This window comes from Anopheles arabiensis, chromosome X (assembly GCF_016920715.1).
Source record: "Anopheles arabiensis isolate DONGOLA chromosome X, AaraD3, whole genome shotgun sequence".
Taxonomy (NCBI): domain Eukaryota; kingdom Metazoa; phylum Arthropoda; class Insecta; order Diptera; family Culicidae; genus Anopheles; species Anopheles arabiensis.
In genome coordinates, this window is record NC_053519.1 from 23,299,362 (window position 1) to 23,327,260 (window position 27,899).

The 27,899-nt window shown below is 39.9% G+C and overlaps 1 protein-coding gene across 4 annotated transcripts in view; it reads left to right on the top strand.

Annotated features, from left to right (window-relative positions):
• Positions 1-27,899, top strand: part of LOC120905600 (uncharacterized transmembrane protein DDB_G0289901) — a 301,222-nt gene that overhangs the window by 257,314 nt on the left and 16,009 nt on the right. The window lies entirely within an intron of this gene.

Genomic DNA, 27,899 nt, shown 5'->3' on the forward strand with positions numbered 1-27,899 from the left:
TAGTTGTAAAACCAAGAACATAAGATTTTTAGTTTTATTATCCCTTCTGAAGGCAGTACAGGACTTGGAAAAGTATTGGATGAATATTGTGTGATATCAATGCCCAGGAAAATGTGTAATTCCTATTTTTTTAAACAACAGATTTAAAATTTTAACCTTCAAAGACAAAAAATATGTGCAGCTTTTCATTACGAATTTGGGAACTACCTTATTTCAATATACCTGCTCTTACTTACTTACTTATCCGGCACTACAACCGCTTTGCGGTCTTGGCCTGCCTCAGGAGTGTCCGAAACCGCTCACGGTCTCGCGCGTTTGTCTGGCAGTCCGTTATCCCGGCCTTCATGGCGGACGCCTCCACGCCATCTTGCCACCTCAATTTGGGCCTACCACGCCTCCTCTGTCCTTGTGGACGGCCTAAAAAGACTTTACGGGCTGGGTCGTCCGTTTCCATGCGTATAACATGGCCAGCCCACCGGAGCCTGGCGAGATTAATACGCTGTACGACAGTGAGGTCGCCGTACATCTCGTATATCTCATCATTATAGCGGCTCCTCCATTGTCCTTCCACACATACGGGGCCAAGTATCCTTCTGAGCATCTTCCTCTCGAACGTGGCTAAGAGGGTTTCGTCAGATTTGGACAGTGTCCATGTCTCAGAGGCGTATGTGAGTACTGGTACTATATAGGTACTATATAGTCCCAGCTTCGTCCGTCGCAACAGGTTCTTTGAGGTGAACTGCTTTTTCAGGCTGTAGAATGACCGGTTGGCAGCCAGCATCCTTGCGCGCAACTCAGCTTCCATGCTGTTGTCGTTGCTGACCTTTGACCCAAGATAGGTGAATTGTGGGACGACTTCAAAAGTGCGTTCACCTATCTGCACGTCACTCCTACGTAGATTCTGATTATTTGTTGGTGGGCTCGCTGATGTTGCCACCATCGGTTTGGTCTTTGCCTCGTTTATCTGCAATCCGAGGCTCTGTGCCGCCTGCTCGATCCCTTGGTAGGCTTCTACTACATAGGAGAGCCGCAGACCAATGATGTCTATATCATCAGCGTATGCCAGGATCTGGGTTGACTTATAGAAGATGGTTCCCGTAGTCTCCACCCTGGAGTCACGGATGGCCCTCTCTAGCGCCAGGTTGAATAAGAGTCAAACAAGCCCGTCTCCCTGACGTAGACCTTTGGTAGTAGCAAAAGGTCCTGAGAGTTTTCCATCCACCCTCACCTGGCATGTGACGTTGGTCATAGTCATTCTAACTAGCCTTATCAGTTTGGCCGGGATTCCAAATGAGCTCATAGCGTCGTACAGTTTTACCCTGGCTATGCTATCGTATGCGGCTTTGAAGTCTATGAAGAGATGGTATGTGTCGTTTCTGTATTCAGCCATCTTCTTCAAGATCTGCTGCATGGTGAAGATCTGATCAGTGGTTGATTTTCCGTTTCGGAATCCTCTTTGATAGTTTCCTACTATCTCTTCGACGTGCGGGACAAGGCGATCCTGAAGGATCAGGGAGAATATTTTATAGGCGGTATTCAACACCGTAATACCCCTGTAGTTGTTGCAGTTCATCCTGTCTCCCTTCTTGTATATGGGGTAGATGATGCCGAGATTCCAATCACAAGGCATCGATTCGCTATCCCACACCTCAGTAACAATTTGATGAATCTCGTTTTCTAGTCGTGCACCTCCATTCTTAACCAGTTCAGCTGCAATTCCGTCGGTTCCGGGTGCCTTGTTATTTTTCAGCCGACGGATAGCCTTTCGTGTTTCATCTATGCTAGGTGGCAGTAGCATGTCACCATCTGCTAGTGGCGCTTCTAGCTGTTCGCTAAACTGGTCATTGAGTAATTCATCAAAGTACTGAGCCCACCGCGAGAGGACCTCTGGCTGGTTACTAACCAGATCTCCATCCTTGTTGCGACAGCAGGTTACCTTAGGTCCAACGTTGTTTCGGTAACCTGCTATCGCTTGGTAAAACTTTCGTGTCGGTACCTGCTCTATCTTATTATTTAAATGCCTTTATTCATGTCTTTATAAATGTGAACTAAACGTTTGGTGCTTGTAATAGCATCTACCTAGGTTGTGTATGTACATTTTTAATATTTGTACTAGCTGTGAGTAAAAATGATGAGAATTAGCTACAATTGTCCTATACAAAGCAAAAAATATTATATTTTTCAAAATTATTATGTTTTGTTCATATATTATGGAACATCACAGTATATTTTAAAATGGTTTATACTATTAGACACAACAAATCTTCTTCTTCTTCTTCTTCTTCTTTGGCACAAGAATCGCTGTCGGTCAAGGCCTGCCTGTACCACCCACTAGTGAAGTGCGCTTGGCTTTCAGTGACTTGTTGTTACCATAGCAGGATAGTCAGTCCTATGTATGGGGGCACGGTCGATTCGCAACTTGAACCCATGACGGGCATGTTGTTACGTCGTACGAATGACGACTGTACCACCAGACCGGCCCAGAAACAACAAATACAAGAAAAAAAACACACAAAATTAAAAAAAAAAAAACAAATCAAAGATCCCTTAAAACACTATTTTATGTAGCGCCACCTGTGGTATGGATGCAAACTACATATAAAATGTTATTTACTATCATAACACTTTACTACAAACGATAAAAACCAACAATTTCTGCAAAAATAATTTTATCCCGAAATTTGTTCTAAACTGCCCATTGTGCGATGGAGCGATCGATTTTACTATAGTTTAATATTGTGTTTTAAGTTATGTATGTGTGTGAAATCGTGTAAAGTTAAAGTGTAAATGCTTCAATAAAATGAGGAACAAAAGATCGCGTGTTTGTTTTTTTGTTTAGCTTTAGATAAAAAAAATACGCAGCGAGTGTGAGTGATCCGTGGAACCCGTATCCTCCCCTTTTTTAAGCGTAGGAAATCTTCCATCGGTTTAACTCTAGGTTTTTACGCACACCATGTTAAAAATTATCCGCTCTTTGTCCGTTGGGCAAGCAAAGGAGTAAGGGGAAGGGCAAGAATCAACTTTTTCTAGCCATCTATGAAATTTATTTTTTGTGGCTGCTATTCTATACAACAACCCAAAGACAGCAAAACCACTCATAATTTTGGTGTTTTTCGCCGTGAAATCTATTTCAAAAACTTAGCCGAGAAAACTCTTTAACTTGACGTCTACTCTACATCGTAGATTTTATAGCAATGGCGGATTTTGCGGCAAGGCAAGTTGCATTAATTTAGTGAAATTTCATCGTACTGAATTCTCACAGTATTACAATGCGTACAAATCATTTGTACGATTGTGCGTATTTTAAAGTGATGTGATGTGTTCGAGAGTTTTGCTTTCTTCAAGTGTATTTTTCAGAGTGGTCTTACAAACTAAAACTCGCTTATATTTATATTATTCGCGCTAAGATATCGAACTCGAATGAGCGTTCCGTCGCGCAAGTCAGGGATGTAAAAACCAAGCACACCACAGGACCCCCACCAGTGACGGAGTCATGATTATACGCGCCTGGAAGTCAGCCAGGAAAGCGTCGGTTCGCACGCAATCCCGCCGCTGAGAATTTGGTTTTCATGCTGCCACCGCTTCGTCGTCGACGCTGTTTTCTCGCAGCTCACTCCGGATCGCCTTCACCGTGTTCAGCGAACACTGCACACACTGCATAATGTCGCGGTTGTCGCGTCCGGCGCGGATCAACATGATGCATGTGATCCGCTTCCACAATGTACTCTTTTTTTCATTTTTTTATCACGGGATATTTTCGCTGCTTGTTCCGTACACTTTAAGCTGTTGAATGACGTATTGCTTGTTTTCCTATGCCAACTCGATCACGAGTTATAAACAAAAATGTAACTGTCAAAATTATCCCGAATGCCCTGTATATGAAGAAAAATAACGCAGCGTCCTAGACGGATCATATGGTGCCGTGACCAGGATTTGTTTTAAATTAGTTGGTGTTGGAGATGATTGTATTACCTGTACTTTTTCTGCACAAGGCATAATTCCTTCGGCTGAGATGGTGCGGCTCAAAAATTCTATTGATGGAACTCCAATAATGTATTTCGAAAGATTGATCTTGATGTCGTGTTCGGCTAGGCGTTTGAATACCTCATACAAATGTTAGGTGTCTTTTACTTGGAAACAGGGGTTACATGGTACGTACGAGTGATGTCTAATTTTGAAAAATATGTACAGACATTTAAATTCATCGTAAAATCTTGAACGTGTTGCACTGGGTAATCGGGCACAGTAATTGCATTCAAACGTCGATAGTCGCCGCATGGCCTCCAATCTTGTTCCGATTTTGAACCATGTGAAGAGACGATGAAGCGGAAAAAGAAGACACACGGCAAATTCCTAATTCCAGCATGTGCTGATATTCTGCCTGTGCTATTTTTTACTTCTGAGGATCTAATCGCCGTGGTTTTGAAAACTACAAAATGCCGTTTGTTCCTATGTGAAGGACAATTTTATAAAGAACAGGGTTATTATAATTTGGTAGTTCTGACAATGGGGCCCTTTCCGTTTGAAGCTCGTACGCTGAAATTTCAGACTGTCAGCTGTTTGCATTGTATAGCAGTTTTCGAGCAGCTATCTAAGTGAGTATAATATACAGGTGGGCTTATCCCAAGGTGTATGAATTTAGAAGGCTGGTTTTTATCGCTTCTGCTTCTGAATGAAGATTGTAAGAGTGTTTTGAGTATTCGTCAAGCCTCCAGAAAGCTCGTTGGAGCAAAAGTTTTCACCCATTCTGTTAAAAAGTGATATTCAAATTTGGTTATAAAAAATGCTATGAGACCACCTGGACTTCCATCACTTTGATTCCAGATTCGATCACCTGATTTCTTTAATGCACCTTGGGATAAATGTAAACAAACCCGTGTTTTCGAGCAGGTACTCGAATCTAATTCTAGCTGTTAGGCTAAAATTTTCTAGACTGAAAATCGCAGGCTAGTTTTTTGTGTGGTTTTGTATGGATTGTTTACACGATTTCAGCCTCCAACTGTCAAACTCCATACAAAAAACTAACTAGAATCGTGAAGGCCCCTAATGAAGGATATTGTATAATGTTACCAAATATAGGGCTCGTTCCGTTTTAAGTTCGTAGGTTGAAAATTCAGCCTGTCAGCTGTTTACATTGTATAGCAGTTTTCGAGCAGCTATCTAAGTGGGTACTTTATCTTCTTCTTCTTTGGCACAACAACCGTTGTCGATCAAGGCCTGCCTGTACCCACTAGTAAAGTGAGATTGGCTTTCAATGACTTATTGTTACCATAGCAGGATAGTCAGTCCTACGTATGGGGGCACGATCTATTCAGGGCTTGAACCCATGATGGGTATGTTATTAGGTCGTATGAGTTGACAACCGTACCATCAGACAGGCTTAAACCGGGACCGGGTATAATATACAGTTGGGCTTATCCCAAGTTGTATGAATTCAGAAGGCTGATTTTTATCGCTTCTGTTTCTGAATGAAGATTTTAAGAGTTTTTTGTGTATTCATCAAGCTTCCAGAAAGCTTGTTTGAACAAAAGTTTTCAACCATCCTGCCAAAAAGTGATATTCCAGTGATAGACCACCTGGACTACATACACTTTGATTCTGGATTCCATTACCATATCTCTTTAATGCACCTTGGGATAAATGTAAACACCACCTTGTATTGCCATTTTTCGAGCAGGTACTAGAATCTTATTCTAGCTTTGAGGCTAAAATAATCTAGACTGAAAATTGCAGGCTATTTTTATGTGTGGTTTTGTATAGAGTATTTACATGATTTCAGCCTCCATCTGTAAAACTCCATACAAAAAACTGACTAGAATCGTGAAGAGTCCCTGTGTTAGATTATATTACAGATTGTTTTGGAGTGGGGGTATTTACTAAAGCAAGTTTAGCTTTTCTTGTTCAACTGGTCATTGGATCGATCAAATGATGAGACTTAAGATCGACAAGTAGTTCATGCTTATTTAAAAAATCTGCTCCAATGATTGGGCGATTGACCGACGCAATGGTAAAAGTGCGGTTGAATACTTTCCAAAGACCAAGGCTTACTTCAAGTAGCTTTGTACTATATGTTGTGCTGGCATTATCATTAGCTGCTTCTAGCACTTGTTGTTCGGGTTTTGCAAACCTCCCCTTGTTTGGAATGACGGACACGTCAGCTCCGGTATCTATTAAAAATGTGTACAGGCGGTCCCCGAGACCCACGGTACCTGTTATACAAGGATTCGGATATACGCGGTTTTCTAAAATTGACAATTCTTTGAGCAAATTGTACTGATTTAACACATCAATTTTAAATTTCCAAATAATTTCCGTTTTGATCGAATGTTAAACCTGTAGTCAAACAGAATCCGAACTGTAATGTGTAGGTATTAAACGTCAAATGACACATATGTGGCAGCATAGCCTTTTCTTGTACAGCACTGTCCCGCGCTAACGCTTCCAGTGGTAGTCCGTGCTATCACACTAACACTAACGCTAAGCTAACACGAAGAAAACCGAAGGATACCGAACATCTAACGAAGCGAAGCGATGATAACGATCATCTAGGACTTACGATAAAATAAACGGAGAGATCGCTCTCATTCTAGTCTGGTATTCAGAACAAACCGTGCTTCAATAATTACGCCAAAACGAAATCGAAAGAACGCGTTAAACATATGTACATACCTTTGCATTAATACAAATGTCAAAAATAATAAAGAAGTTAATTCACGCTGAACTGTTAACAGAAAAACATGTGAATCTGTGTCTGCTGGCCTTACGTCCTTATGTCCCTAAATTCAGCTCGCCTCCTACAAACCCTATTTCAAAAGCTTTGAAATTGTCATATTCAGACAGAATCAAATCAAATAATTCATAAAGTGACTACCCAATTGACATTTTCGAGCACAAATAATCAGGAATTCGGGCAAATTCCCTTAAACTGGAGCCTTAAACTTCCCTTAAACTGCACTAGTTTAAGGAAATTTAGAAAAAAGCCTTTAAAATCAACTGTGCTGCGGCTTTTTTGTTGTTTTCTTCTGGATTCGCTCGGAAATTATGTTTCCTATAGTTATAGTTGGCCATGTAGTCATTTTAAACATATATATATAATATCGATGTTTTATAAAAAAAAAAACATCACACAAAATTTTCTTTTGTTTTTCATAAAAAATCAAAGCTACGAATGTAAAATGAGCTCGACGGCATCGTCCATCGATAGAAGAAAGTATAATTTACAAACTCACCAAATCTTGGCGCTTTCAACTCACTCGATCACACACAAATCTACAATTTCAGGCGTATCGAGTAATAATCGAGCAGATAAGGGAAAACGACATTTCGAGCAAATGTCACTTGGGTAAAACCGCCCCTTCTAGCAAAATTACACGAAAATTAGTGATATTTTAGATGGAAATCACGAGATTCGACTAACGCGGAAATTCGAGATACGCGGTATTTTGCGGCCGTTTTCGGTCCCCATTAACCGTGCATCCGCCTTTATTCGCTTAAATCGTCATGAATGAATCGACGAGGAGAAGAGCCTGATAAAACTCCAGGGTAGTCCGTCAATACCGTCGAGTTTAATAGTTTTTAATGTTGATGGATTCTGTGGTGCCAATTGGTTATCATTGAATTTACACGGTGGGATGGAATTGTTTGTCGCTGCTCCATATTGTAGAGGAAAGCGGGGCAAAATGGACATGTTAAGCAGTTTACTGAATCTTCCTTTGAATATGCCACAACACACAATTTTTCTTTCATTATTGTATGCCTCCATCATTTATCTATGAATGAAAATTGCCACATAGAATGAAATTAAAAATTAGTTGTTTTTTAACGTTGTGTGGGCTTTATTTTCGGTGTTGTAGCTGGAATCTCGATGGGCTCTGAGCTCTTCATCTGCGTACGGGATAATGTTTGTTTTGGCTGAAACATTTTTCTTTGTAATCAGGTAATTGTTACCAAACGTGTGTTCGATCTGAACCGAATTCACAAACGAAACTGAACGCAGAACGAAACAAAGAAGAAAAAATAACGATAACAATAGAACGCGCTCACCGATTTTGCCTTTTGACGTCGATTCGCTGAATTCTGTTCTTTATTAAAGAACACTCGTAGTAGACAACCCAACGGTCAAAAACCGAAGATTTTATATTGACCGTTCACTTTTTCTATCTGTCTCTCGCTCTAATTTGAGCGATTTTCCCTTGATGAGTGTCCACGAGCCTCCTCGTGTGGTTGTTGTTGTTGGAAGTTGAAACCGAAACCCCCTCGTGCGCTGCCAAAACCAGCGAAGAACGAAATCGAGTGGCTCAAGCAAAAGAACGGAAAAATGATGAAAGAGTGTGCTGTGACAATACCACACACGCGCGCACATGGCGACATACGAAATCTGGTGCGATACCAGCTCTAGAGCAAGTACACACACGCACAAATTTGGCCATACCAGAGCTCTGTTATAGTGCTGATAGCTTTCTCCTGTTCGCGGTGAAACTACACACACCCACGCACTTGGCGATACACGCTGTGTGGTACGGTACACGCAGTATGGCGCGGTCGACTTGGTAGAAGCGCATACACACATAAACGCAGTAGGATTTATTTTCAGTCCAGTGAGGTTGGTCCTTGTGTGGTGTTTAAGCGCTTGGTGGTCAGCGGATAAACCCCGTTAAAAATGGACTTTGTTTAATTTGAGGTAAGTAAAAGTTTTAAAAATTATCAACCAACATCGCCCTCCTAATTGATATCATTTTCTTCTATTTCTATATGTGTGTTTCACGTCGAAAGGAGACAACAAAATCTGTGGCTGTGTCGTGGTGTTGGAGCAGGTGGCCCGTACACTACAGCGAGAAGAACCAGGAGCAACAGCGAGAAAGAGCAGAAAGTGTTGTGGCGATTTTGTGATTTTATTTACTTTACGAGTGTGGAAAGTGCGTTTTGAAATTAGGTGCGTTAATGTGAAATTAAGTTCAGGGTTCGTAGTGCATGTGTATTTGATTTTTGCAAACATGTTAGATTAATGTTATAAATTTCAATAAATATAATTTTTAATTAATATGTGATTTAATTGAGTGCACTGTATAATTTTGGAAAGAAAACTTGGCAAAAAAGGTGGAGGGGACTATCAAAACGAAGTACCGTGCCGACCCCCGTTCGGGTTCGCTTCGGCTTCGGGTTACTTCGGGTGCTGAAATATTTCGCCAACTCAGCTTCCAAGTCAGCTTCTAATTCAGTGGATCTCTGAGTGCTGGTGACCGTTGGGACCATTCAAATTTGCTATCTTTCGGCGTTTCGTACTGGTGCACTTGAATGTCACTGGAGTTACACAAAAATGTCGTGGATGTGCTCCGTTATGCACGACCGTTTTATCACTTGTGCACTGAAATTTCACCAAACTCAGAACGATTGTGTCGACCTCCAGGCGATCACGTCGGGGTCACCAATGTACGATTCTGCCTTTTTTTATTTCTTTCAGTCGTGGAACAAGTGATGTGGTGTGTCCAAGCGTTCTGTTTACTCCAAGTGTATTTTTCAGAGTGCTCTTACAAACTAAAAATCGCTTTTATTTATAGTATTCGCGATCAGGTCTTGAACACGATTGAGCGTTTCGTCACGCAAGTCAGGGATGTCAAACCCAAAATCACCACTCACTCGTTACTATAACACAGTCATTGGTGTGTAGCCAGTGAAGGACATCAAACGGTTCTATCACTCGGCTTTCTGAGATACGAACAAAATCGTTGGCCCATATTCCGTCGAGAAGCGAATACTTTTTGACGGCATAAACTTGAAATGAGATGGTGTGATTAACAGTGGTTTGATTCCAGACCCTCAAATTATTATGGTGTTTCTTCACCGTGACCTAGATACTAAACAAACCCAAAATCGCCGACCAACTTTGGAACTGCTACACCACGGATTGTTTGACTTTGTAGCAAACTTGATCCCATAATAATTGGGAATTATTATAGCTAGGTTAGAATTATAGATTAGGATAGTGGATTAGGATAGTTTATAAGAATAGAAGAAAGTAAGAATAAAGCCCTTCTTTTGGTAACGACACAGCCGTGAGACTAAGCTCCGTGAACCCGCTACATTGGTGACCCCGACGTGATCAATAAGTTCCGTCTCAACGTGATCTTATATAGGGTAAATGTACCAATAGTGGTGCAATTTGTGGTGGTACAGATGTATTTGAATGGATTTAAAGTGTCAGGAAGGACAATTTCTGAATATTTAAACACAAAATAGTTGGAACATGTTTTATCTTCGCAATCACAACTATTTTTACCATTAAACACATCAAATTTCCGAAAAAATACATATTTTTTGTGATTGCTTCGTTGTACCTATAATGGTGGTATGGTTCTTATTAGTGTTGGGTCATACGATTCATTTCACGACCCGACCCGGAGTCGGGTGCAAGCCAGTCGGAATCGATTCCGACCCATGGGTGCAGCGAGTGCGCTAGGTCGGAGTCGGAATCAAATCCGACCCGCGGGTGCATTGAGTTCGGGTCGACCCGAAAGATCAGTAGGTGCGAGAAAGCATAAGCGACTCCGACCCGTTGGTGCGACGAGTTCGGGTCGGGTCGGATCAAGATAGGTTCAGTTTGACCCGAGGGTGCAGCGAGTTTGGGTCGACCCGATAGATCAGTAGGTGCGAGAAAGCATAAGCGACTCCGACCCGTTGGTGCAACGAGATCGAGTCGGGTCGGGTCACGGTAGGTTCAGTTTGACCCGAGGGTGCAGCGAGTTCGGGTCGACCCGATAGATCAGTAGGTGCGAGAAAGCATAAGCGACTCCGACCCGTTGGTGCGACGAGTTCGGGTCGGGTCGGGTCAAGATAGGTTCAATTCGACCCGACCCGACCCGAACTCGCTGCACCAACGGGTCGGAGTCGCTTATGCTTTCTCGCACCTACCGGAGTCGTTGCACCCACTGAACCTACTTGTACCTTTCGGGTCGACCCGAACGACTCCGGGTCGCTTACGGATGGCTCCGACCCGATAGGTTCGGGTCGACCCGCCCATCACTAGTTCTTATAGTCGTCGTATTGTGTTCCTATAGTGATGGTAAACAAGGATGCCTCAAAACAGTGTATAATATCAATATAACTTAGTTTTGAAGCTGTTTCCGTGTGAATAGCAAGGACTTCTACCATAATAATGATTTCTTTCGTAATTTGATCGTAAAAAATGTATGAATTTGGTTGATGAAAATATTGACTAAAGTACTGAAAGTATTGACTGAAGTAACTGTCGTCAACCCATACCCAGAAGAGTTTGCTTGATTTGAAGTCGATTTTTCACTCGGCCAAATAAGCGAAATATGGCCTTTGTTTGGTAAATTACTTACAGAAAACTCATTTATGTTGCTTATTTTAATGAAAACAGTACGACATGTCAAAAATGTTTTCGAAAAAAATCTAAAATTACCTGTTTTTATTGATTTTAGAACTAGGACCACTATAGAAACATGGCTGTTTGGTGTACCTATAATGGCACTATCGTAAAAAACACTTAAAAATACGTATATATATGGTCAAAAGCCAATGAATTTGAATAAAACAATATCATTTGATAACAATTATGTTAAAAAACTAATAATTGCGTTGTTATGTGATCATTTGAAACGTTAACTAAAATATGAGTATCGTCATGAAATCCTAAGAAATTTGGAAAAATGTTGATACCTTTCACAAAATAATGGATTTTTGGTCACTAAAAAACGGAATGGCCCCATTTAATGTTTAAATCCTTTGTAAAAGGCTAGAGAACATTTCACACTATCAAAAATAACTTAACTACTGTAAATTTATCGTATTAGACGCATTTTAGCGCAATACCACCACTATTGGTACTAGCACCACTATAGGTACGTTTACCCTAGTGATAGTGCCGCACAAGTTAAAACCCGAGAAAGTGTACGCCATTCTTCATGCGATCATTAATATCTCACTGGTAACGCGCCACACATTGGCATTATTAATGTCGTTTAATTGAGAGAGAGAGAGAAAGAAAGCGTGCTCTCTATTTCAGTCCTGTACGACACGAGCACTGCTTCAGCGTTTTGGTTACACCTTACGCCAAAGGCCTGCGGCTATTTTTTTTTTTGCCGTGTAAAATCGTACCACGCAATCGAGCGAAACGCTACTTTCGTTTGCCACAATCGTGATATATTTCGATTGCCACAATCGTGAAGAGGACCCTCTCGTCTTAGACCCGCCATCGCAAAGTAACCATTTTGCCCACCACGAGGTGCCGCCATTGTGCCCACCAGGCAGACATACAAAATTCTTCTTCTTCTTCTTCTTCTTCTTTGGCTCAACAACCGATGTCGGTCAAGGCCTGCCTGTACCCACTTGTGGCCTTGGCTTTCAGTGACTAATTGATTCCCCCCCATAGCAGGATAGTCAGTCCTACGTATGGCGGCGCGGTCTATTTGGGGATTGAACCCATGACGGGCATGTTGTTAAGTCGTACGAGTTGACGACTGTACTACGAGACCGGCTATAAAATACCTTTAAGAAAATTTGCAATTCCTGCTAGAAGATTCGTTCCTATCCATATGGATATTGTAGGGCCTCTTCCACCCTCAGAAGGGATGTCATATATTTTAACAATAATGGACAGATTCACTAAATGGCCAGAATGCTATCCAATCCCAGAAATTACTGCAGAAACAGTAGCTTGGACTTTTGTAAAAGAGAATATTTCAAGATTTGGTTGCAAGGGAACTATCACTACTGATAGAGGTAGATAGTTTGAGAGTAGAATGTTCGATAGTTTGACAAAGTTTTTAGGTACACACCACATTAAAACCAACGCCTACCATCCTCAAGCAAATGACATGGTGGAAAGATTTCACCGTCAGCTGAAGAACTCCATCAAAGCCTCAGACGTGTCCGTGCCATGGGCAAAAAGATTACCAATCATTCTACTGGGAATAAAAGCTTCTCATAAAGAAGATTTAAATACTATCCCGGCAGAGATAGTATATAGGCAAACTTTGCGTCTATCATCAGAAATATTCAAACCAGACACACGCTATTTATCCAGTTACCATGAGTTCACAGAAAATTTAAAAAGGATAATGAACTCAATCAAACCAATCGAAAGCAAAGTCAAAATAAATTTGCACCCTTACGTTTGCAAGGATTAAGACAAATGCAAAAACGTTTTTGTGAGGGTGGACAAGGTTAGGACAGGTTTAAAACCCCCATATGAAGGCCCGCTCCAGGTTAAAAGACGCCTTAGAATTTTTTTCATATTAGACATTAATGGAAAATCAGAATCTGTTAGTATCGATATAATTAAGCCTACATATTCGTTAAATTAGGTCGTAACTCCGTTACTGGTGGGGTTTAGCGTAGCAACCTTGATCCCATAATAATTGAGGATTATTATAGCTAGGTTAGGTTTATAGATTAGGATAAGGAAGTGAGAATAAAGCCCTTCTTTTGGTAACAGCCGCGAGACTGAGCTCCGTGAACCCTTTATAACTAGAACCAGATATAATTCGTCTATTGAGTTCAGTTATACGCACTTGCTCATCAGTCTAAAATTTAACATTTGCAAACATCCTGCTTATAAAGTATTAGAAGCATTCTGTACCTCTAAACACACTTAATTTTAAAGCACCTTACGCGATGGTCGAAGCTGTTACTGTGCATCAAATACACTTAGCTGAAACACAAGCACTATTCAAAAGGGATGAAGCTAATTGCTGGGATCAATACGTTTGTAAAAAGATACAAAATGAGATTGTTACGTTCGCGATTATTAATTCCGTTACGCACGTATCAAACTGTAAATTCGCGTGGTGCGCGATCACCTTATTCTAGAAACTGGGAACACTACGTGTAAAAGCGAAATAAAAATGCGTCACAAACACTAACATGCGGCACTCACGCGTACGTAGACTTATGTTCTATTATCCTCGGAAAGGATAAACTAACACCCTAAAAATTGTATGGGCTTCCGGGGGCATAAAAGGAACCGAACTTTCAATAAATAATCATTCGGATTTTGCAACTCTAAGAAACCTCTTTTTTAATTTTGTATATTCGGATCAGAAAGAAATCTCTCATCCTTCTTCACCCCCTTCTGCGGCATAGGCTCCTCAAATTACTTGAGAGAGCAACTAGCGGGAAGGTTAATTATTGGTGTTGAACGGTTGATAAGATCGCTGTTACCCGAGCGGGTTTGATTTACAAGGCCGCATCCTTCGCGTGGCCCACAGATCCGTTCGCCGTAGTAACAGAGATGATTGACCGTATCTTTGAAACGTCGTTTGAGGAACCTTTTCAATGACGATCTTACTATGATATTTATATGAAGTTTTCTTAGCTCCAGTGGATTTGTCACGTCAATAAAATAGCATCGGGCGATCTAGTAGGAAAAGCTCTTTTCGGTTGTCCATAAAAAGTAAAAGTATCGTAGATGAGTTAAGAGATAGGTTGAAAGCGGTCATATTTAAGCATATTGGATTTGCAAATCAAGACTTCCGATGATTCGTACGTGTGTTGCATTCTAAAGAATGCTTGAAATACTCCAGAATTAGGCTTTAAGCGAGTTAAATTTTACTACTGCATTGTTTTTCAAGCCATAAAACGCCATTACATCATAAAACTAAAAAGGTATTGGGGGCGAGTAGCGGCTTCGAACGACGAAATCCGTTCGACGCTCATGAGAGCATGAGAATCATGAGATACAACTATCAAGCATTTAAAGGGGTTTATACCTACGATTCAAGAATGGTTAAATTTTGAATTTTGATCTTTTTTGCGTCGGTGTTGGATTTCAGTCGTTACATCTATATTGGACGATTTTTTATCAATTATAAGGTAGCTTTTCTTACTTTCTTGACATTTGAATAAACCTTAATTCAAATTAAGGAGGGCCAACAGGATTGGATTTACTTTATAAATATCTATAAGAATACTGAATGATTTTATTTTAAAGAATTATAAGAAAAACATTAAATTTGACCTTTACATACATATTCAAATGTCTTAATATATATTTTTATGTTATTGCAAAATACTTTATGTGTTTATACATGTAGGTATATAATTCACGTACTCCTATATTATAATTTACGTACGAGTCATATGTGTCACATAATAGTGTATTATATATACTATCAATCTATGAAGAAATATTCTGCGAAAGTTTGCGAACGCAAATATTATTGAAGTTTTTTCACATCAACTTTTTCTAACAACAGACACATGCGTAACTAGGCGGCTCCATAGGTGCCTAGTGTAGCGTATTTAGTGAATTCTTCTTCTTCTCCTTTGGCTCAACAACCGATGTCGGTCAAGGCCTGCCTGTACCCACTTGTGGCCTTGGCTTTCAGTGACTAATTGATTCCCCCCCATAGCAGGATAGTCAGTCCTACGTATGGCGGCGCGGTCTATTTGGGGATTGAACCCATGACGGGCATGTTGTTAAGTCGTACGGGTTGACGACTGTACTACGAGACCGGATTTTAGTGTATTCTACAAAAATATATTCTACGTGCTTTTGATCACTTTTAATTTGCATTACGAAGCTGTGTATCTTAGTTTCAGCTCATGTACTTATCTAATATGTAAATTTCTATTCTAACCTAACTTTATTATTAGATATAATGAAGCAAATCACCAAATACCTTTTGGTCCTACTCCAGATTATGGACGGATGTAAGGAAAGTAATTCTAAAATTATACGCATAACAGGAAAACGTTATGAATGTGGGAGAAGGAACTCCCAAAAGTTATGACAAACTAAATATAAGGATAGAGGGGAGTATGCTACAAAGCATATTGTGCAAGAAAGAAAATGTATCCAGAAGGACATTTTGTGTAATGAGTTGCTTTCCTCTGATTCGTTAACCAGTTCAATACAGGGTTTTACAAGTCAGAATCGAATGTCAGCAAAACAATTTCAGAAGCTCAAGATTCACTTTAGCTGTCAAACGTTGTTGTTTCACCGCACCGATGCTATTTTCAATAGCGCAATTTGATTTTTAAATCGCTCAAGTTGTTTTTTTATAGGCCTTTCGCATCGTTTTGCAAATTCAAACACTCATTTTTAGATTATATGATTGAGCTCAATGTTTTTATTCATTTAAGCATTATATTTATGAAATATTACGTGATTATGGTAAAAATGGCGATTTTCTGTGCAAAAAGCTACATAAACATGGTACATGTTTACATACGCAAGTGCTCGTAGCTTTTTGCACAGAAACACTCATTTTTTACAATAAATACGTAATGTTTCATAAATATAACGCTAGAAATGCACTAAATAATTGATTTGTATACAAATAATCTCAAAATTCGTGTTTGAATTTGCAAAACGATGCGAAAGGCCTCTAAAAACAACTTGAGCGATTTAAAATCAAATTGCGCTATTGAAAATAGCATCGGTGCGGTGAAACAACAACTTTTGACAGCTAAACTGCATCTTGAGCTTCTGAAATTATTTTGCTGACATTCGATTCTGACTTGTAAAACCCTGTATCAGTAGCTACACGCACTAAAACAAAGACAGAGTTTAACTTTACAAATGAAGTAATTACTTTGTAGCTATCGTTGAATTTTGATTTTTTCGGATAGTTGTAAAACCAAGAACATCGGATTTTTAGTTTTATTACCCCTTCTGAAGGTACTACAGGACTTGGAAAAGTATTGGATGAATATTCAAAGACAAACAATATGTGCTACTTTTCATTACGAATTTGGGAACTTTATATCAATGTACCTACTCTATCTAATTATTTAAATACCTTTATTCATGTCTTAAGAAATGTTAACTAGACGCCAGGAGCTTGTAATAGCATTCACCTAAGTTGTGTATGTAAATTTTTAATATTATTACTACTTTTTGTTCATATATATCATACATATAGTCATACATATATTCATATAGTCATTTATATATCATACATATATCTTTCGGGTCGACCCGAACTCGCTGCACCCTCGGGTCAAACTGAACCTAACGTGGCCCGACCCGAACTCGTTGCAGCAACGGGTGGGAGTCGCTTATGCTTTCTCGCACCTACCGGAGTGAACCTACCCAGCCAACAATTTCCGAAGGCGCCCCGTGTAAAAAATTTTTGCTTTAAGCTTTCCTTAAGTTTTTACACTAGCAGCAGCTAAAGTAAAAACTTTCAGCACGACACAAACCGACGCACACATTCAAATGCTTGGATTGCTGGTCCTGCTTACGTATACATTTGTATTTATCCCTCCCCTTATATTTTCGGATTGCTGGTTGTAGTAGTGACGCTTTTTCTTTTTGCTTTATGCACACTTTCGCATGCTATTTATTGGTGTTACTCTTTCCACATGCGTTTTGGCACACTCACACTCTGTATACGGCAGGATGCTTCACCCCTTCCAAATGCTGCGGTTGCTTTCTGTTACCCTTCCTCTCGTTCTTCCTTCTACCCTCTGCGCTAGGATTTCCTCGACTGGAGCGGCGCGTGTTCAGCCGGCGCCTGTCTGGAAATGACGTCACGGACTGGTGCTGCGCATGTTTAGCCGTATCCTAGGCGTCCTTGAAGTGCGATCTTCTACGAAAGAGCTGTAATGAAATCTGTTCATGAAAATTAACCAATAATTAATCCATGTTTTTTATAACAAACTAAACAATATTTTGCACATAGGATTATAGAAACGCTTACCTTGATATTTTAAAACCGGACACTGTTTTCCTTCCGTCGATCGTTTTGCGGGATGTTGGCAACTGTCGATTAACATGCGCGTGCACTGTAACTTTTTAGACGACAAGCGTTAGTTGAATGTATCCATTGAAGCACACACGAGGATAAGAAACTTACCTTAGAAATTCACAAGGATAAATCATTCCATAATTGAAGAAGAAGGAACACGGCACAAAACGTAAACGAGCAAAGTACGGGGCACAAGAAATCACACATCACTCCAACACATCCTTCCACAGTGAAAGTTCTGGACAGACTGAGGATGCCTAACACCCGAATGAGCGCGATAGCAGAAAAATCATGGGAGATCGAGAGAGATGTGTAGTCTCGGTTCAGCGGAATACGCATGCAGATGCATGCGTGTGTGTCACTCGAAGGATATCGGATTCCCCTTCTCCCGTTTTTCGTTCATAGGCCACACGATCGGCGTTGTGCCGTCCACTCACATCTCACACATCATCGAGTGCAAACGTCCTTCCGATTTCGTCCACAGTATTATCGTCGTGAATAATCTACACTACTCTGTTTGATCACTTCCGACAGTCGCCACATAAACTCAACAGTTTCCCAAGTATCTCCTGCTTCAGTGAATTGTTACACTTGTTATAGTTCGGTAAATTTTCGAGTGTAAACGCATTTCATAATGACCGATATTTGCGTAACTTGTTCGCGCCCTGTGACCTCAGATAACCCGACATACACGTGTGATGGTGTTTGTAAACGCCGGTTCCACACCTCCTGTGTTAGTGTAACAAGTGCCGTGTACAAGGAACTCACTAAAAGAGACACACAGTGCCTGTGGTTTTGTTTGGATTGCCTAGAGTCGCGACGTACTGGTCGATCCTTGATGCTACAAGAGCTGTCATCTGCTCTCTCATCTCTCAAAGAGCAATTAATAGAGGAATTTGAGCGGCGCGTGGCTTCGGCTTTGGACGAAACTAAAAAAGCGTTAGCCACTGCACTTGGTGATATGGTTCCTCGAGCAATAGCCCAAACCCATTCCACTCCACTTGCACCGACAACGTCACTACGCAGACCATCACTCACCGCACACACAACACATCAACAAGACCTGTCCAACACATCGAAACGTAGACTCATCGATCGTTCACCGCCTTCATCGAATGTAATCCCTGCACTTCTTTCGGGTACAGCAGCACCGCCAACATCGTCTCACCCTATTTTGACGGTACCCCCAGCACCACCAAGATTTTGGTTGTACCTTACTCGTATCGCTCCTTCGGTATCCGAATCCGAGGTTGAGACATTCGTTAAGGAACAACTAGGGACTGATGACGTCATCATCATCAAGCTGACTCCGAAAGATCGTGATACTGGCACACTAACATTTGTATCCTTCAAAGTTGGGATGTCGTCAGCACTAAGGGACAAAGCACTCTCTCCGTCCACTTGGCCATGCACTATAACCTACAGGGAATTTATTGATAATCGCAAACAACAAATACCAACATCGGTTTTACGCGTGAAACCTGTCATAACCACTACCAACAATCATACACTAATAGCATCACCGCTGGCCACTGCTCACACATCCAATTTATAACCCACACATACGATCCCTCGACATCAATAACTACAACAACTGAGAGAACTCCAACAGGATATGTCAATCGCAATAATCGCTCGCCGAAACGCAATACTCTCACGATCTACTATCAAAATGTGCGTGGCGTTCGTACGAAACTGGACGAGTTACTTCTCGTGCTCAGCGATCACATCTATGACGTCATTGTTTTTACCGAAACGTGGCTAAACGAACAAATACCGTCTTCGCTCTTCTCGGGTAACAAATACAACATTTACCGTTGCGATCGCTCTCCTAATAACAGCGCATACTCTCATGGTGGTGGTGTACTAATTGCATGTGCAACGGATCTGATCACCGAATTGATTTCATCTCCAGCCAACATCGAGATGGTTTGGGTAAAGATTAGGATGCAGAGAGTATCACTATTTATAGGCGGCATTTATATCCCGCCAGGTATGATAGCAAATAACGCATTGTTAAATACCCTTAGCGATAGTATTGATGCGGTTCAACACTGCCTAAAAAGAAACGATTCAATGTTATTGATAGGTGATTTAAATATGCCTTCTATTGTTTGGACGCCCATTGAAAACTATTATGTTTCAAGTAATGCACACTCATCAAGCAACGCTCAACATAATGTATTTTGCGACATAATAACAGAGTGTAGTCTCCGTCAAATCTCAGGGATCAAAAACAGTCTGGGACGTCAATTAGATCTAATTTTTGTTAATGAGAGCGCAGTTGATATAAACTCTCAGGTGCTATCGGCTGTAGCACCTTTACTTAGACCAGATGATTATTATCCAGCTTTAGAATTCTCTCTCTCTGCAAATATTCAAAAGGCTCCGCGCTCAGTATCGTCAAATATTCGTAGATATAACTTTAAAAAAATGGATTACTCTAAACTTCCAGCTACGCTTTCGAATATGAACTGGTCGTTCTTAGATACAGATATTTCAATTAATGATGCGGTTACTGCTTTTAATGCTAATATTATCTCGGCTTTCCCCTCCTGCTGTCCTACCTATAAACCTAACAACTCCCCTCCCTGGTCTGACTCTACACTCCACTCCCTCAAAAGAGATCGCAATCGCACACTACGTAATTATCAAGACATGCGAGATCCTCATCATAAGCGCATATTCAAATACGCCTCTAATGCATATCGCATATATAACAGGGCTTGCTTTAGATCTTACGTCCACCGAGTGCAAGCACAGTTTAAAATTCATCCTAAAGCCTTTTGGGGATATGCTGATAAACGTCGTAAATCTAATGATATCCCTTCTCATCTGAATCTTGGCAATCTCTCTGCATCCGGTACTGACGGCTGCTGCAACCTTCTAGCTGAACATTTTTCAAGTGTGCATGCTGAATCAATCAACACCAAAGCATCAATCTCTAATAGCACTCATAACACTCCCACCGATGTAATCAATGACAGTAATCTAAACTTACACCTTAGCACAGTTTTACAAGCAATAAAAAATCTGAAACAGTCATATAATCCCGGTCCAGATGGCATTCCAGCAGCAGTATATAAGAAATGCAATACTGTGCTCGGTTCTCTCCTATTAAAACTGTACCGTATATCCATTAAATTATGTTCATTCCCGGACACATGGAAATTAGCTCATATTACTCCTATCCCTAAGAAAGGTAATCGTGCAAACGCTACCAATTATCGTGGAATAAGCATCCTCTGTGCAAGCTCCAAAATATTTGAATCTATAGTCCACTCACATATCCTCTTTATTGCAAGAAACTGCATTATACCTCAGCAACACGGTTTCTTTCCTAAACGTTCTACCTTGACAAACCTTATTTCCTTGACTTCCGTTATCACCTCCAGTTTAGACAGCGGTTCTCAGGTTGATATCATTTATACTGATTTTAAAGCAGCCTTTGACCGTATTCCTCACCCTATCCTTCTTGCGAAGCTATCCAAAATGGGTTTCATTGACTCACACATTCGTTGGCTTGATTCGTTTCTCAGCAATCGCTCTTTTCGTGTTAAACTAAACACCTGTTTTTCCAAATCATTTTCATCCAAATCGGGAGTGCCTCAAGGTAGCGTGTTGAGTCCTTTATTGTTCGTTTTATTTATTAATGATGTTAACTCAGTCATTCCACACGATTGTTTTCTTTGTTATGCAGATGACCTAAAGATTTTTAAATCTATATCGTCTGTTGGTGACTGCGTATCGTTCCAAAACATCCTCAACCGATTTGCATCATGGTGCTCATCGAACCAGCTAGTTCTATGCTCCGAAAAATGTCATGTCATGTCCTTCAGTCGTTCACGTTGTCCCGTTACGACTGCTTATAACTTTGAGGGTATAGCAATAAATCGTGTACTCTCGGTAAAAGATCTTGGTGTAACTTTCGATAGCAGGTTATCATTCCTCGATCACATTGACGTTACCGTTAATAAGGCTCGTAAAACAATCGGTATGATATAACGTTTTTCAATCCGCATAACGGACCCTCTGTGTTTAAAAGCGTTATATTGTTCGTTAGTAAGACCGATTTTGGAATACTGTGTTGTTGTTTGGTGTCCCTCCTCATTTACATCGATTGACCGCATAGAAAGAGTGCAGAGATCATTTACTCGGTATATTGTCAGCAAAATGCCCGACTTCACGTCAGATACCCTACCGGACTATGAGTAAAGATGCCAGCTGTTGTGTCTGGACTCATTGGAGAAACGCCGTCACATTTCCCAAATAATGTTTGTTGCCTCGCTCATATCTAATGCTGTGGATTCACATATCATTCTTTCATCCCTGCATTTCTATGTTTCAATTCGTTCCTTACGCCCTCATGCTCCTTTATTTGTTCCAAATCGACGCACTTCAGTTGGTTTAAATGACCCTTTATTACGTGCTGTGAGATTGTTTAATTCCTGCGCACACCTGTTTGACCATCACCTCTCCTTACCATCCTTCCGATCCATCCTCCGAGCAAATATTTAATAAGTTTAGTTAATAGGTATGTTGTTAAGAATTCAACTCAGACAGCAGTTAGGGTAAATGTACCTATAGTGGTGGTAGTACCAATAGTGGTGGTATTGCACTAAAATGCAGTTCATACGGTAAATTACAAGTAATTAAGTTATTTTTGATAGTGTGAAATGTTCTTTAGCCTTTTACAAAGGGCTTAAAAGTTAAATGGGACCATTCCGTTACTTAGTGACCGAAAAATCCATTATTTTGTGAAATGTGTCAACATTTTTCCAAAATCCTAAGGATTTCATAACGAAACTCATTTTTCTGTTAACGTTCTAAATGACCACATAACAACGCAAATACTAGTTTTTCAACATAACTGTTATGAAATGTTATTGTTTTACTAAAATTATTTGCCTTTTGACCATATTTATGCATTTTTAAGTGTTTTTTACCATAGTGCCATTATAGGTACACAAAACAGGCATGTTCCTATAGTGGTTACAGTTATAAAATCAATAAAAACAGGTCGTTTTAGATTTTTTCGAGGATGTTTTTGACATGTCGTACTGTTTTCACTAAAATAAGCAACAGAAATGAGTTTTATGTAGATAATTTACCAAAAACAGGCCAAAATTCGCTTATATGGTTGAATGAAAAATTGACTTCAAACCAAGCACACTCTTCGGGTGTAGGTTGACGACAGGTATGATGCAGTACTTTAGTCAATAGTTTCATTGATCAAATTTATACATTTTTTTACGATCAAATTACGCAAGAAACCTATATTATGGCAGTAATCCTTGCTATTCATACAAAAACAGTTTCGAAACTAAGTTTCATTGATATTATACACCGTTTTTAATGCATCTTTGTTTACCACCACTATAGGAACACAATACGACGACTATAGGAACCATACCACCATTATAGGTACAACGAAGCAGTCACAAAAATATGAATTTTTTCGTAATTTTGATGTATTTCATGATAAAAATGGTTGTGATTGCGAAGATAAAACATATTCCAATTTCTATGTGTTAAAATATTCAGAAATTGTCCTTCCTGACACTTTAAATCCATTAAAACACATCGGTACCACTACAAATTGCACCACTATTGGTACATTTACCCTATGTAAATAAATAAATAAATAAATAAATAAATAAAAATCTAGAGAAAGAAAACATGCTCTCTCGCTTTGGCACACAGGAAAGTTTTCCAATAGCTTCGGTTTTGCTGGTTGGGTACTTGTACCTTTCGGGTCGACCCGAACGACTCCGGGTCGCTTACGGACGGCTCATCGCCAGGTCAGGTCGACCCGCCCATCGCTACCGCCTACCCGTGTATGCCATACATTTTGTATGGAATAATGATGTTTTTCGTGATTAAAAGTGTGCATCTTTTTAATTACTTGTTAGATTTGAGAGATAACTGTCTTGTAGGATGATAATAAAATTGTATAACATATCGTTGTAAAATTATAATTTTAAAATCCTATCAATATTTTCTTCAATCAAAAATGTGTTGTAACTCCAACACCCCAACCGGCCAGGTTGCAAGTTTTGAGTGGATACTTATGCCTTTTTTTAAGTTTTACTTACGTTTCTTTCAGAAGTTCTATAAATTTTCCAGTTGATTTGCTTGTTTCATAAAAATATATGTTAACGATCTATAAGATATGCATATTATATTTTTTTAAACCGGCTCTGACCGGCTCCTGACAATTTCGAAGCCGGCTCCGGAGCCAGCTCCGCTCCAACTCGACTGAGCCGGTTGTAACAGATTGCACCAAAATAAATCCTTTTCAATTAAGTTTCAATTGGGAAGGTCCGTAAATAGCAGAATTAATAAGAGTGAAAGGAATTGCCGTCTCTATTGAAACGTTAGTCCAGAGCCGTTGGTTCGGAGCCGTGGATTCGCCGCCGGCTAAGGAGCCATTGATTCGCCGCCGGCTCCGGAGCTGTTGATGCCGAGCCGGCTCCGGAGCCGTGGGTGCGGAGCCGGCTTTGGAGTCACTGCACAATGGGCAGTTTAGAACAAATTTGTAGTAAAGTGTTATGATAGTAAATAACATTTTATGTGTAGTTTGCATCCATACCACCAGGTGGCGCTACATAAAATAGTGTTTTAAGGGATCTTTGCTTAGTTTTATTAATTTTGTGTGTTTTTCTTCTTTAATTTGTAGTTTCTAATAGTATGAACCATTTTTAAATATACTGTAATAATCCATTATATATGAACAAAACATAATAATTTTGAATAAGATAATTTTTCTGCTTTGTATAGGACAATTGTAGGTAATTCTCATCACGTTTACTCACAGGTAGTACAAATTAAAAAAAAAATACATACACAACTTAGGTGGATGCTATCACAAGCTCCTGACGTCTAGTTCACATTTATAAAGACATGAATAAAGGCATTTAAATAATTAGATAGAGTAGGTACATTGATATAAAGTTCCCAAATTCGTAATGAAAAGCAGCACATATTGTGTGTCTTTGAATATTCATCCAATACTTTTCCAAGTCCTGTACTGCCTTCAGAAGGGGTAATAAAACTAAAAATCCGATGTTCTTGGTTTTACAACTATCCGAAAAAATCAAAATTCAACGATAGCTACAAAGTAATTACTTCATTTGTAAAGTTAAACTCTGTCTTTGTTTTAGTGCGTGTAGCTACTGATATTGAACTGGTTAACGAATCAGAGTAATACAGCTCATTACACAAAATGTCCTTCTGGATACATTTTCTTTCTTGCACAATATGCTTTGTAGCATACTCCCCTCTATCCTTATATTTAGTTTGTCATAACTTTTGGGAGTTCCTTCTCCCACATTCATAACGTTTTCCTGTTATGCGTATAATTTTAGAATTACTTTCCTTACATCCGTCCATAATCTGGAGTAGGACCAAAAGGTATTTGGTGATTTGCTTCATTATATCTAATAATAAAGTTAGGTTAGAATAGAAATTTACATATTAGATAAGTACATGAGCTGAAACTAAGATACACAGCTTCGTAATGCAAATTAAAAGTGATCAAAAGCACGTAGAATATATTTTTGTAGAATACACTAAATACGCTACACTAGGCACCTATGCAGCCGCCTAGTTACGCATGTGTGTGTTGTTAGAAAAAGTTGATGTGAAAAAACTTCAATAATATTTGCGTTCGCAAACTTTCGCAGAATATTTCTTCACAGATTGATAGTATATATATTACAATATTATGTGACATATATGAGACAACGCCACTCTACGCCACTTTCATAATGGCATCAAGTCAAAAATTAAAATCATGAAAATTTTCAGGAATGTTCTTCACTTATCATCGTACATTTTTGATAGAATTAACTTACCTAAAAATATTTTATGAATTTATAAAGCTGACTGAATATCCTTTTGAAAATATCTTAATTTATCAAAATCGGTTCATATTTGAAAAAATTACAAAAGTTCAAAGTTTTCCAAAAAAATTAAGAATTTTTTTTTGCGTTTTTTTCAACAGATTTCGACTTTGAGAGGTCTTTTCTAGAGAACCAGAAAAGATAAAGAGCTCATGTTTGGTATTTTTCTTAGCTTACATATGTTTTAACACAAATCAAATCATACGGCACTCATAAATCCTCAAATTATATCAAATATATTTACATTATTGGTCACTGAAAGCCAAGCCCACAAGTGGGTACAGGCAGGCCTTGACCGACATCGGTTGTTGAGCCAAAGATGAAGAAGATATTTACATAAATAATTGTGTTTTTGGCTTACCCAACTTACCTACTTAACACCCAAATTACTTACCCAAAGATGTGTAAACTTGCTGTTGGGAGATTGAACAGTAAACTTGAAATGGAGTCGGGGACCCCTTCGACCATCAGTCATGCTCTAATATTTTTGCTGTTGGGGTAAGAGGGGGGATGGGTGTAAATGATTCACCAGCCTCGGGGCCCCAACGGTCATCCTTCCGGGGGCCCTTGTCGCTAATACTCTGTCCATACGGCATACTATAGAATGGCGATCTAATCGGCCATCTTAATCGGCGGGGCCCCAGGCGACCGCCTAGTCTGCCTACCGTTAGATCCGCCACTGACATGATGTAACCGTCATGCAACATCAGCACAATGCCACATAGTTCAGGTTCTACATAAACTCGTTGGCCGTTTGGCGCAGAAATATTAACCATTTTACGATACATTTCGTAATGGGCCTAGCGAGTTTAATACTGACCCAAGCACGCGCTTTTTTTAGTGCAGATAAGCAGCAAAAGAAGACTGCTTCATCCATTAATATCACCGGAACGCCATGGTGTATCGCGACGATTGCCGTTTACTTTCTCGCACCCTGCTGGCCGGCCATGTCACAAATACAATCCAGCAAGTATACCTCATAGTCGCGGTAGAATGTCCCACGTGACATCGATCACGAATGCATTCAGCACACTCTTGTTCTACATGTCCAACTCCTGTGCCATCTCCTTCTGTGTCTTCCGAGCGCCAGCATGCGCCTAGCCAGCGAAAGGTGACGAATCGGGTAAAAACCAGTCAATTAAAACACTACAAGAATTACCCACCAGGAAGATATCCTTCTTGCACGGAAAAAGCATCCGGGTGTCCATCGAACATAAGGTATAAGGGAAATGCCATAGGAAGCCCCTTCCTTTACACCGCTTCACAACGGCCAACTTTTAACAATCTCCACCAGGAAAGATTATATCGTACAAATCACACCTTAAAATAAAACAATGATCGAAATTTAACACTAATATACCTGATCTCACGGCGGCGTCGTGCATGAAGGTTAGAAATTTTATTCTGCTTTATTCCATACTCCAAGCATTCTTTTTTGCTTACCGCACTACTAAATAATACTGTCGTGGTTGATTTTATGTTTCTTCTTCTTCGTCTTTGACACAACACAGTTGGCCAGGGTCTCTTATAACCACTAGTGAAGTGAGCTTGACTTTCAGTGATTTATTGTTACCATAGCAGAATAGTCAGTCCTACGTATGGAGGCACGGTGCATTCGGGGCTTGAACCCATGACGGGTATGTTATCGTACGAGTTGATGAATGTACCATTAGACCGGCTCCATGATTATGTTTATTATGTTTACTCTACAAAAAAACACGTTTAAAATGATAAATACCACATAATTTGATAACATAAACCACTCACGAAATCACCGCACAAGCAAACAGTTGTTGTTTACAAATTGGCATTACTTTCATTTTGCTTGTCAAAAATTTGCAAGTTCCGAAGCGTGGATCAAAAAGGGGAACCGGAGGGTAGAGAAGGTGATGAGATCGAAGCGGTATGAAATGACCATTGCAAAAACCACCTGCTCAGAATGTCATGTCCCAGAACAGGCTGATTGAGCAACTAATGTGACAGAAAGGGTATGAGATAATGAGCGTATTAATGTGTCATTGTCGGCAGGGTAGTCCTTCCCTTTAAATCCTGATTAGACTTGGGCAATTTGATTCATTTCAATGAACGCGTGCGGTGTAGTTCGTTCAGTATGATAAACTGAACGCGCGAGGTAGGTCAGTCGCTCAATTGGAGTTAAATACCAGTTTTTTTTAAACTTCACGTTTAATTTTATTTAGATTTTAATGCAAAAACGTTACTGATTTTGCATTTTTAATTATACATTTTAATTATAAATACAGCCAGTCCGAGATACGCGGTT